General features: G+C 48.2%; 1 protein-coding gene across 4 annotated transcripts in view; it reads left to right on the top strand.

Annotated features, from left to right (window-relative positions):
• Positions 1 to 13,570, top strand: part of DOCK1 (dedicator of cytokinesis 1) — a 520,609-nt gene that overhangs the window by 389,180 nt on the left and 117,859 nt on the right. The window lies entirely within an intron of this gene.

The following is a 13,570-nucleotide window of genomic DNA, read 5'->3' as shown; positions in this document are numbered from 1 at the left end:
GAGCCAGCCCACTTCGTGGAGGCAAGTGTGGAAGGATTTTTTTTTTTTTTTTTTTGGCTCCACTGCGTGGCACATGGGATCTTAGTTCCCCGACGAGGAATCGAACCTGTGTCCTGTGCACTGGTGTGGAGTCTTAACCACTGGACCACCAGGGAAGCCCTGGCCCTCCCTCTTGCCAGCCCGGGCCAGGCAGGGGTCTGGGACTCCCAGTGATGCCTGCTTGTGGCCCTGAGAATAAATCAGCACCCAGCAGGACTGCTGTCCCTCCTCTTGCTTTAATTTGACATTTGTGGATTTCGTTCTAAATGGCAGTTTCATAAAGATGTTCTTTATTTCAAAGTAAAAAAGTAATTAGATGCAGTACAGTTGTAAATTTGCAGTGCCGCTTCACACTTTGGGCAAGTGGGATGACTCAGTCTGGAAGAGAGAGAACTGTGTTTATTCTCCCATGTTCTCTTGGCTCTTCAAAAGGCACTGCCCCCTTCTCCAAGGACCTGCCCGAGTTCCCCTGGGTCCACCTTTTGCAGTATCCTGCCTGCCCGCTCCCTGGGGTGGGGGCATGGGGAGCAGAAGACTGGGCAAAGAGGACCCTCGTGGCAGAGCCCCTGGTCTGGCCGTGGATGAGGGCTCCCCCTTGGGTCCTTCACAGTCTGTGTCACAAATTCTGGGTGCCCAGATGTCATCAAGTCACTCCATGTTAGAGACCCAAGAACCTTAAGAATAATCCAGCCCAACACGTGCACTTAGAGAGGGTGAGTTCAGGCACTTCCCATGGGTACCAAGTCCCCCCACTTGCCCCGATCCTTCTCTCCCACGCCTTTTCCACATTCCCCTGTAAAGGGGAGAAGGACGATGTCCGCCCCTGCTTTCCCCATAACCTGGAGCTCTGTGGCCCCCACGAAGTCACCCCAGCCCCCCGCTGAGTGTGGTGCCCCTCCAGTGGGAGCAGCTGCCCCCAGTACCAGGCTGTGTGGCTGCTGCTTCCAGCAGCGTGTAAACCAACCTTTCCTGGGGAAGCTGGAGATGTGCCCTTCCCCCACCCCCTCCGCCAGGCCCTTTTGATGTTGTTGAGAAGGCCCTGCTTCCACATGCCTCTAGCTCCATCCCTGCTCCCCCAGCCTCTGGGGATGTCCCCTTCCGTTGGGGCTGTCTCGCCCATAGATGCTTCTGGGGCTTGAGCCAAGTGCGTGTCTCTCCTCTTAGCCAGTTGTGAAAAAGGAAGGCAGGCTGTTTAAACTCTAGTTTCCCTCAAGTATCTTCTAAAAGCCACATCTCAGTTATCTACCAAGGATACCTCCATGGTAAGGTCGGCAGCTCCGTTACATCTGTGGGGCGCTTCCGGCGTGGGGGTGCCTGCGTCTGGGCCTCCATCTTCTCCACTCTGTGTGGTCCCTGAGCTGAGGAGCGGGGAGAAGGACGGGCAGTCACCTGGCTTCTTGTCTCAGCACCCACTGCCTGGGTGACCTGGGCGAGGGCTGATTTCCCTATTCCCACCTGTGTACTATAGTGAGTACGTGAGTGGACAGGTGAGTCCTGGCCCAGCAGGTGCTTTTAAGAGTTGCTTGATCCGCGTCTGCTCTCTTGTCCTTGCATGGGATGACCACGCGCCGACTTTTCTCCGACTGTGCATTTCAGCATCTCAGCCGATGTCCAGTGTTTCTCTCACTGCTGGGCAGTGTCGAGGTCAACTGTGGAATTATCCACCATGCATCTGAGTCTTGTGCAGAGGTGGAAAGAACTGCTGCAGGGAGGATGCTGGTTCTTGATTCTTGAGGAGGTGGGCAGGTCCTTCGGCTCTCCCCAGCTTAGCTGTGTGTTGTCGCGAGATCAGGAAACAGCAGGTGAACAAAGACATTCTCCAGGCCCTGAGAAGAAATGCATTGTAGATGCTGACTCAGAGGAGACTTTGTGGGAAGAGAAATCTGCTTCTGACGCCTTCAATCCCTGGACCCGAAATGACAGAGATGGGCTGAGCAGAAATAACCCATTTCAAATTCCGTTGACAACCTAGCCCCAGCCACATCTCCTGGGAGACGGGAAGCAGACTTCACTGTCATCCCCTGTCATCTCAGACTTGCCATTAATTGGGCCTTTGTTAAAGTAGTGTGTCAATATTAGAATTCAGAAACGACTGGAAAGTTGATTTCCTAGGGGGGAAGCTGGAGAAGACAGCTCTGTTTGCCCCCAACCCTGAGGTCCTGGGGCAGGACGGGGTCCCCTGTGTGTGCCGTCTCCTGGGCAGCATCTCTCTAAGCCCATTTTACAGATGTGGCAGCTGGAGTCCAGTCCGTGCCCTCTGTTTGAGGGGGAGCAGTACTGTTGGGAACTGGCTGAAGACACGTTTTAGGGGTTTTTTTTGTAGCTACTGTGAGCTGTTCATCAGTAAAAATGGGTGAAAGGTAGCTGTTCACCACTTTGCTACCAAGTTATAGTGAAAGTGTCAGATCAAAGTCTTCCCCACAGAGACATTTATTAAGAAATGCTTTCTTGGGACTTCCTAGATGACACAGTGGTTAAGAATCTGCCTGCCAATGCAGGGGACCTGGGTTCGAGTCCTGCTCCAAGAAGATCCCACATGCCTCGGAACAACTAAGCCCGTGTGCCACAACTATTGAGCCTGTGCTCTAGAGCCCATGAGCGATAACTATTGAGCCCATGTGCTGCAACTACTAAGCCCATGCGCCTAGAGCCCGTGCTCCACAACAAGAAAAGCCACTGCAATGAGGAGCCCACGCACCACAATGAAGAGTAGCCCCTGCTCACCTCAACTATAGAAAGTCTGTATGCAGCATCGAAGACCCAATGCAGCCAATAAACAAATAAAATAAATAAATTTATATTAAAAAAAAAAGAAACGCTTTCTCACCAACAATCAGGGCTCACAGTCTGTTCTGAGACTTCAAGATGCCCCACTTCTCTGTTATTCTAGGTGTTGAGAAAATCTTCTGGAGGCAAGATTCATACAAGCATATAGTCACCATCAGGCAACCAGAGTCCTCCAAACCAGTGGCTTCACACTAGAGCGTAGGGTCAAGCTTTGGGCCCCGTCCGTCAACACTGGGCTCCTTGGAGCCAAGCACCCTATTCACACAGGAGCGGGCAGAGTCCCTAAAATATTTTACCTGACCCACTTCCCTTCAATAGCATCGATTTCCACTAGGACAGCCCACTTTTATTAACCATTATATTCATTAAGAAGGCACACATGTCACAAAAGAAAATTTCTAACAATTATTTTCCTCTTATTTCTGCTTTTGATCAGAGGAGGCTTAGCCAGAGCACTTGCTCAAGCAGTCTTCTGGAATGTGGTTTTCTGATTAAAAGTTGGTGACCACCTGGCTACAGTAGCACTTAGAATTTACCTGTTAAACCAGCACTCTCTGTGGAAGTACTTGAGAGTAATTTTCAGACCTCCTAACACTTATCTGGAACTTATTATGTTCCCACCACTGTTCCAGGCACTGCACACGTCTTAGCTTGTTTAAGCTTCGTCACCTAGCATGTCGATTACTCTTGATACGCATTTCACAGAAGAGGAAGCCATCTCAAGTTTGCATGGCAAGTCAGTGGTAGAAGCCAGATTTCATCGCAGGCTGTTTATCTTTGGAGTCCCTGCTCTAACCAGTGTGCTAACCCGCCTCTCGACACCAACCAAGGCTGGACTGCCAGTCTTCCCATCTCATGGAAGGCTTTCCATGAGGAGGAGGCTCAGGGTTGCTTGGTGGCTGTGGTTGAGGGTGTGGAGAGGCTCACTCTTCTACCCAGGAAAGAATAAACAAATGGTCTCCATAGTGAGAGGTAAACAGAGTTAAGCTAGAAAATAGGGAAGAATTAATTAGTTAACAGAAAGTGGTGGAAACTGTTCTTAGAGACTGGAGTAGGTAATTACATCTTTTCTACTTGAATATCATTTGTTTAACTAATAGGCCATATTTTCAGCTTTGTGGCCTCTACCTTCCCTGTTGTAACATGTAAATGAATAGGCGTGGCTCTGTGCCCATAAAACTTTATTTACACACACAGGCAGAGGGGTGGACTTATTAGCCCATGGGCTGTAGCTTGCTGACCTCTGAGATATGATACTGTCCAATTTTATATTTCCTTGCTTGGGTTTATAACCCGGGCGTGGGGAATTCTAGTTCTGTACTTAACACGCAGGACCATGCTACTCTTGCTAAAAAGAAAGCCCCATCTCTTTAGGATAACTCAGAGGAATTATGTAAATATGAACGACTGTTTAGGTGATTTTATGGACTGTGTGGGGAAGAAAATCGTTATTCAGTTCTTGCACTCGTGTGTTCTGGGCTGCTACACTGAATCCGGCGAGCAAATGAGCTTGGAATCAGGTGACATCCTGGGCTTAGAATAAGGTTATGCCTGTTACTAGAAAGTGTCACTCGGTGGATTGCAGACAAGCGGCTCCTGAAAGAGCCACTTCGTTCTTGCAAGACCTGCTTCAGGTTGGTATTTCCAGCTTTAGCTTCCAGCCTCCCCGTCTCTAAGCTGAATCTTTGATCTTGTCACGCATACTCAGAACAGCACGGGGGACAACAAAAGAGAGAATTCCATGATGACAGCCTCCCTATCTCTCTCTCTCTTTGTCTCTGGGGCTTGCAGAAGAATGAAAGTGGGGCCCAGAAAAACCAGTTTGGCATAGAGGTTTGTGGTTCCAAGTGGTCAGTGAGGGTCCTTGGCATCTCCTCTGCTGGGGTGTGGATGGGAGTATGAATAGGTTACATTATCATTCCTGTGATTGTGTTGTATCGCCTGGAAAAAGTGCTTTTTGCAGATATAATTAAGATAGGGATGTTATCTGGGTGGGCCTCATGTATTAATAATCCCAGGAGTCTTGTAAAAGGAGAGCATCTTCTCTGGCTCATGGCAGAAGGAAGTGAGAGCTTGAAGCATCAGGAGTCAGATGCTGATGTGATGATGGCCACGTGAGCAGGAATGCAGGTAGCCCATCAGAGCAGAGAGGGGGCCCCAGCTGGCAGCAAGGAAATGGGGACCTTAGACCTACAACTGCACGGAGTTGGCTTCTGCCTGGATGAGCCTGGAAGTCAAGAGCCTTCATATAAGAACCCATCCTGGCCGACACCTGCGCCAAGGCCTTCTGAGACTTCAAGCGAACACCCAACTTAGCCTGCAGGGAGTTCTGCCCCCGGGAACTGTGAGATAATGGCTGTTGAAGCCACTACATTGGTGGTAATTTGTTGCACTCCAAGTTGGCGCCTTCCTCAGGGCAGGTGGCCTTCACACGATGCCTGTCCGGCTGGGGGCCGGGGGCCGGGGGAGAGCTGTGGCCCTGCGTCAGTGCCTATCTCTCTCTTGCAGCACTGTCAGTCCCAAAACCTGAGTGTGAACCTTACCAGGCCACCCTTTTCTGTCTTGAGAAGTTACCCCTTCCATGAAAGTCTTTGGCACTATCTGAGCTGCTCTCCATGGACAAAGATAGTGGAAGAAAGTTCCATACACACAACAATTGTGTGATAAGAATTCTGAGCCCCAATAAAATCAAGGAGCTGAAGTTATAGGCATTCTCCTTTTCTGAGCTTCCACAACAGCTGAGCTTCCACGAGCGCTGATCTCCTAAACTCTCCTTTGCTCACTCCAAGCTGAGGAGATGCTTCCGAGGCCTCTTTAGAAACAAACACCAAAAAAGAGGACAGAGGCCTTCATCTTCTGTATCTTTATCACACTCCCAATAGCACCTGCCATTTATTGAGCAGCCGGAATGACCCAGGCCCTTTGCAAACACTGACCTCTCTAACTCCCCCACCCATAGACCTCAATAAGGAAAACTGGAGTTCAGAGGTGTTCATTCACTCGCCCGAGATTGCACAGCCTGAGTGATGGGAGATGATTTAGGTACCGAGCTCCCCTAGGGGTACCCCACGTGGAGAGGCCCACCAGCCAGGTGGGAGGGAAATGAAACGAGTAGTGAGTAGACGTAGCCGAACATGAGTGAGGAGGGGAAGCGTGGAGATACCGTCAGCTGCCAGGTGGCTGCTCAAGGCACACGCGCAACCACCCAGCTCCCTAAATGGGCAAAAACCTGTCCCAGTTTTTAGCCTTTGGCAAACGAGCCTAAAGCAAATTACATTTGTTTGCTAAGTGGTGACAGTGCCCATTAGCAAGTCTTGAAAATGAACCAGGAGGGATTCCAGGCAGAGCTAGTCTATTCTGAGCAGGAAATAGCTGGAGAGAATCGTCCCCTTTGTGTAACTATCCTAGTTTCGCTTAAGAATTTCTGCCCCGGACCCTGCAGTTGGCTCACAGCCTCTGAGCACTTCATGTTTTCCCGGACTTATGAAGTGGATTCAGTTGCGCTGTATTTTATACAAGATACGTTGCTGGGCGCTGTGGGGAGTAAAGGTTCAATGGGCTTGCGGTGGATCTGAGACATGCGGTTAGGTGACCGCTGTCGCATCCGGTTAAGTGAAAGGTGACAGGCTAGGGTCTTCAGGGGCTCTGGCTGGGTGGTGGTTGTCCTGATCAGGTTTCTATTTATTTATATTTGTGATTTTTTTTTTAATGCTCTACCTCCTCCCAAAATAGATCTGAACACCTGGTTCTTTGGGGAGTAACGTCAGAAGTTCTTATTCCCAAGTTGGTTTTTGTTCGTTTGTTTATTTGTTTGTTTGTCTGTTTTTAAATCATGGCACTGAGTCGTAGGGATGGTGGGGTTATGGGCAGAAAAAGCATGATTCTCCCTGCTGTGGTTTCCGGAAATACCCTGTTCTCTTTCCCTCTCACATTTTCCTTTTTGGGGGGGATATATATCACATAAAATTTGCCATTTTAACCGTGTATATGTGTACAAGTCAGTGGCAGTAATTCCATCTACCACGTTGTGCAACCATCACCACTATGTATTTCCAAAATGTTTCATCACTAAAAAGCACCTCTTGAGTCCTCATTTCTACCCGCGCCCCCGCCCCACCCCCTACTCCCACATATTCAGTGCCAGATACACACCCTCTTACACCCTGATCTTCCAGGGCAGTTGGTGCCTATGGCCAAGGGATGGGTCAGTGGTCACCCCTCCGTCCCACTTCCTCTGCCCGCTAGCCTGCACACCGTGGGTGTCCTTGGGCAGATCTACCACGGCTGTCCTGGTGCTTCCAGTTAGTCATCACGGGAACAAGAGGAGGACCCTAGGAGAGAAGGGAAGAGGCCTGCTTGATGGATGCTGGGATGCTGGTGGCGGGGGTCTCCAGGGTCAGCCAGGACCTTCGATTACTCACCATGGCTGATTCTAGGGTGGAGATAGTCTTGTCCCTTGCGTGGCCCCTCTGTCAATGGAGATGTCTCACTTCCTAGCATTTACTGCTGGGCATTCCTGATGTGTCTTGTCTTGGGGATTCTTTCATTTACCCAGGATGCCCCTAAATCCGTCAATACTTATTTTGTGATGTTGTGTGATGTTGAAATAGATGAGGCAGGCAGGATTGCGGGTGGAGAGGAAAGTAAGAAGGAGGTAATAGAGAGTAGAGGGAGAGAAGGGTTTTATACATTTTAAAAACTTGATTCTGAAATAAGGCTATTAGTTAAGACATGCTTGGTGTCCCGGAGGTGCAAGTGAAGGGACCCTGCCAACTCTGGTTTCCAAATCGCTTTTCTCCCAACTCTTGGTAACACCACGTCCGGGCTCAAAGCGGGAAGCTATTCTCCCTGAGTTTCGGAGGGGGCTTTTTCATGTCTTTTCAATGAACAGGTTTTATTTTCTGATGCCAGGAAACAGACGTGAGCCCTGGCTCCCTCCTGAAGTAGGTGAAGAACTCCACAAGAATCTGTGTAGGGAACAGATGAGAACGGAAGCACAGCTTTGCAGGGGTTGGCAAAACGTTCTGTTAAGGGCCAGGTACCTTTGCAGGCACCACTATTCAACACTGCCTTTTTCGTGGGGAGACAGCCATAGAAAATCCCTCAATGGACGGATGTGATGGGGTTCTAATAAAACTTTATTTACACCACCTCACACCCATTAGAATGGCTACTATCCAGAAACAAAACAAAACAAACAAACAAACAGAATAATGCAAGTATTGGCAAAGCTGTGGAGGAATTGTAACCTTGAACTGTTGGCCAGAACGTACAGTGGTACCACTGCTGTGGAAAACAGTTTGGCAGTTCCTCCAAAGATTAAAAATAGAATTAGCACATGGCCCAGCAATTCCACTTCTGGGTATAGACCCAAAAGCATTGAAAGCAGAGACTTGAAGAGAGATTTGTTCACCCACGTTTATAGCAGCACCATCCACAGTAGCCAGATGGCAGAAGCAATGCAAGGGTCCATCCATGGATGAGTGGATAAATAAAAGGTGGCGTTACCCATACATTAGAATATCATCCAACCTGTGGTAGGAAGGACATTCTGACACAGCTGCGACATGGGCGAACCTTGCGGACATTGTGCTGAGTGAAGAAAGCCAGACACGAAATGACACACACCGTACGATTCCACTTATGTGAGCTCCCTAGGCAGAAAGGGGAAGGCTGGTTGCCAGGGGCCAGAGACTGGAGCGAGTAGAGGGTTGCTTTTGAATCAGGACAGAGTTTCTGTTTCATGACAAGAGTTCTGGAAATGGACGCTGGTGATGGCTGCAGGGCAGTGTGAGTGTACTTAATGCCACTGAACCGTACGTACATTTTAAAATGGTTAAGATGGTAAATTTTATTACGTGTACTTTACACAATTTTTTTAAAAAACCTTTATTAAAAAAGAAAACAAAAACATTATTTACAAAATTAGGCTGTGGTCTGTGGTTTGGGGAACACTGCTTGGAAGGATGGGAGAGATGATCGTAGCAGCGTGAAAGAAGCCAGGTGTCTGTGTGTATTCATCCTGACAGTAATTGATGCTGTTCACAAGACAACTGCCACATCACAGACGTGGAGACGTCAGGAAAGCCTGGTGAGGTCCATGTTAATAACCCGTTTTCCGCACAGTGACCCACCCCGACCATCCAGCCCCTCAGGGCAGAGGTGCTTCCTGAGCCTTAGCCGGGACCGTAAAGCAGGATGTGCTCTGAGCCCTGATGAGGCATGAACGCTGTGTACGGCAGGCACTTGCTGCTGCCCAGATGAGTTCGAAAAGAGTTTGACAAGAGAATGCATTTCAAGTCTTTGTTGGAAAATGCCTTAAATGTTAAGGGTCTTAAACCTGGGAAAAATTAGAAAACATTCTAAAAATAATCGGGGCCATTATGAAAAGGCTACACACTGTGTGCTTCAAGCATATGACATCCTGGAAAAGCCAAATCTATGGAGACAGTAAAGATCGGTGTCTCCCAGGGGCCCAGCGGGAGGGAGGGATGGATAGCAGAACACAGAGGATTTTTAGGGCGGTGAATCTATTCTGTAGGATGCTGTAGTGGTGGATATGTGTCCTTGTGTATTTGTTCAAAGTCACAGAATGTACAACCCCAGGAGTGAGCGCTAATGAAACTCTGCACTTTGGGTGATGGTGATGAGTCAGTGTAAGTTCATCCGTCGTAACACGTGCGCCCTGGTGCGGGGATGTCGGTTGCGGGGGAGCCAGTGGGCACGCGGAACTCTGTGCTTTCCATTTGATTTTGCTGTGAACCTAAAGCTGCCCTTAGAAGTGAAGTCTGTTTAAAAATAATAACAGGGACTTCCCTGCTGGTCCAGTGGTGAAGACTCGTTGCTTCCAATGCAGGGGAACTGAGATCCCACATGCTGCGCTGAGACCCCAAATGCTGGTGCAACCAAGAAATAAAAATAATAAAAATAACAAGAACAACAGTAATGTGGGAGGGGGACAGGACAGGGGAGAGATGAAGCAACCATGGGCAGGAGGCGATCATCGCTGAAGCTGAGTGAGGAGTATGGGCGTCTCTTTTGCTGTCTACTTTTGTGTATGTTGGCAATTTTCCTTGATACGGTGTAAAAGGAACAGTTAGTTGCAGGGTTATACTTGTATCATGCTGACCTCACTGATTGACGCTCCTGAGGAAGGCAGCATGATTGTGACCGATTGTGACCTTCATCTAAGCCTAGTAGGAAAATGCTTTTCTGCCTCTCTGAGCTTTCATTTCCTTATGTGTAAAATGTTAGGTAATTCATACCCTACAAGACTGGTGTGCATCAAACACCATGATGTCTATGAAGTAACAACCCTGTGGAACAAAGTGCTCAGAAGATGCTCAACCAACAGAGCAGCAGAAAGTTAGGGGAGTGGTCGAGTGGGAGAGGAATCGCAGAGCTGCGGTCAGTCCAGCCACTTTCAGGATGTCTCGCCTTCAGCCCGCAGTGGTTCATGGGCAACACAAACTGTTTGTTTGTTTTTGTGGGTTTTTTTCTTTTTTCTTTTCTTTTTTGGCCGCATTACGTGGCATGTAGGATCTTAGTCCCTCGACCAGGGATCAAACCTGCGTCCCCTGCTTCAGAAGCACAAAGTCTTTTTTTTTTTAAATAAATTTATTTGTTTCATTTATTTATTGACTGTGTTGGGTCTTCATTGCTGCACACGGGCTTTCTCTAGTTGCTGCGAGTGGGAGCTACTCTTCGTTGCGGTGCACGGGCTCCTCATTGTAGTGGCTTCTCTTGTTGAACAGCACAGGCTGTAGGTGCATGGGCTTCAGTAGTTGTGGCACATGGGCTCAATAGTTGTGGCTCACAGGCTCTAGAGCACAGGCTCAATAGTTGTGGTGCATGGGCTTAGTTGCTCCGTGGCATGTGGGATCTTCCCAGAGCAGGGCTCAAACCCGTGTCCCCCTGCATTGGCAGGTGGATTCTTAACCCCTGCACCACCTAGGAAGTTCAGAAGCACATAGTCTTAACCACGGGACCATTGGGGAAGTCCCAAAACACACTGTTTTGGCCGGAACCTGAGACAGGGGACAGACCATGCATCCAGAGCACCACTGTGTTGAGCGTGAGTCGGACCTGCAGTCCAGGGCCCACAGATCTCTGCTCCAGGAGGCCCCCCAGCAGGGATGAGACCTTCTTGGTCTGGAGCAGATGCTCCCTGGGAATTCTCTGTGTTCCTGGGCCTCACAGACTGAGCCCGCTTCTCCCAGGGCTGCCCAACGGAAATGTTCAGAGCAGTTTGCATGTTAGTTAGGAGTCTGATGGATGTCGAAGCCTTACTGATTTGAAAAAGAAACGAGGAAATCATGCATTCAGGAAACAAGGGCGGTTGACCCTTTTGCCTTTCCGGCCCCTTCCCTGCTTTAAATCTTCAGGGCCCCCATTGTCCACCATCCAAGGTGCAAACTCTGCATCTCGGTGTCTCCAGCCTCTCACATCTCCAGCCCTTCTTTCCAGCCTCAATCCCAGAAAGTTCTCGTGACACCGGTCTTTCCGCAGTTTCCCAAGTTGCAAAGACTGAAGGCGGGTCCCATCTAAGTCCCCCACCTTCTGTGCATCACTCCACCTCGGGACACACCAGGGTCTTCCTTACAAATTGCATCTCTGTGCTCACGTGGCCAGGGGAAGTGGCTGGTGCTCTTTAGACACTGACTTGATGCCCTGCTGCTTGTGGGAGGTCCAGGAGGACAATCAGCTGGAGGAAAGCCTCCGCACCATGCACCTGAAGTGACAGTCTGTGCATGGCTTTTATCACTTCACCTTAACTTGCTTCTGCTTCCTGGCATTCCTGAATGATGCGGAAATCATTTTCAGGCATATTTCCAGCTACAATTCCTTGACTCATTGTTCTGTAGGGATAGAATCTGTCACTTTACATTTGCTGCCTTTTTTTCCAACCACTTTGGGCAAAACATTTTGTTAAAAGATGCAGATTTTTTTTCCCCTGCAACTCTTGTGTGAATGCCAGAGGTATTTAGATGCCCTCATATTGAACTGTACGATCTAATTATATAACTTTAAGTTTAGAGAAGCAATAAGAGAAGCCCCACAGCTTCACCATTTGAGAAACGGGGCTTTCCCTTGCACTGGAAGCTCAGGGCGTCTCTCGATAGATGTGTTTCTCTCTGTAGTAATAAGGCCTCTCATCTTCCAGTTTTATTGGCAGCAAACACTGGGTAACAGAGATGCAGAAATGCCTGCGGCCTTGTTATAATAAAGTCATTTTAGGGACTGTAATTGTGCCAGGAGCTTCTAGTAGTTAAATTGGTTTCTGATTATGTTCCACTTTCTAAGTTCCTTTCTTCCCAATTAACACATAATTATTTAGGACTGTGCTGTTTTGCTCAGTACACATTGCTTTCCCATAGGTAACTTTGGGGGATGGTCCCCTGCAGGAGCTCACGAGGCATCCAGGGCCCTTTTGTGCAGGGATACGGTGGGGATGTGGGTGACAGGCAAGGCGGGTGGGATGTCCTCTGGAAAACGCCTGTGCTTGGGAGACTTGGAACTCGGCAGCCGCTCAGAGCCGGGCCCCACCTCGCCCAGCCTTCTCCCACACACGTGCAAAAGGCGAGTCATAACGCGTCTCTCCTTTTTACCAAATGCTACTCAACATTTTGTAAAGTGTCAGTGGAGGTCATAGTGTTCAAACGGCTTTGAATTATGTGCTGATACCTCTTCCTTACCTTTAATCTCAAAGTTAGAAAAAAAAAAAAAAAAAAAGCCAAAAACCCTGAGATTCAAAGTTCAAGAGAGTTTAGAGGCCCCATGGTTTAGTACCTTTATGTGTTGGTTGAAAATAAAAGAATCTCAAAAACTTGAGCAACTTTTGAAGGTCATGGAGCCAAACGTTTACATGGATGTAAAGAGAGAGAGAGAGGGAGAGATGGATGGGTGGGTAGATAGATAGATGGATGGATAGGTAGATAGATGATAGATAGATAGATAGACAGATAGATAGATAGATAGATGATAGATTATAGACAATTGACAGAAGTAATTAGATTAAAACTGTAATTGGATGTGTCTGTCTGTGTGTACACAACAATTAAACTCATATTTGACACCATCAGGAGTTATAGCACAGCATTTTGTTTCTAGTGGGAGCTCCCTGTAGTTAAATGTCCAGGTAGAAGAGAAGAAATTCAAGGAAAACTTCCTGGGCTTTTTTGGTTTGTTTGTTTTTAATTTTAGGAGTTTTGAGAATGAATGATCTCTATGTCACAGGGCCCCCAGATTGTTTAAGATGGGTAACATTGTGACGAGAGGGGTAAAGATGAGGACTGATCCTCTGGAGACAGGAGTCAGTTACCAAGCAGAGTGAGATTAAGTTCTTTCCATTGGGCCATTAACAAGAAAATGTGCGGTCATTCGCCTTGAATAATTTGAACGTCTAGAGACAGTGCATCTGGACATTAGGGCTTTTGAATCTTTGGGGGATTTGCCTGTGGCTTTCTCTACATTATTTATTTTGTGTGTTTGGTTTTACGTTTAAAATTTTTACATTATAAATATATCCTTTCGTAGATTAAACATGATTGAAAAGGGCTCTGTGAAATATGGGCTTGCCCTTTTTCTTAATCATTTTGACCGTGTGGGACAGCATCCATGAAGACATTTAGCTGCGTTTTTTAGAAATTACTTCATTCTCGTGGCTGGGAATGAGGCAGGACCTGTGTGGTTCACACCTCTTCCTCCCTACCCCGGCCCCGGGCCCTCTCTTTTCTGGCAGAGC

The sequence above is a fragment of the Hippopotamus amphibius genome, chromosome 5 (assembly GCF_030028045.1).
Source record: "Hippopotamus amphibius kiboko isolate mHipAmp2 chromosome 5, mHipAmp2.hap2, whole genome shotgun sequence".
Lineage (NCBI taxonomy): Eukaryota > Metazoa > Chordata > Mammalia > Artiodactyla > Hippopotamidae > Hippopotamus > Hippopotamus amphibius.
The sequence above is the reverse complement of the archived record's forward strand: the minus strand, read 5'-3'. Positions and strand labels throughout refer to the sequence as shown.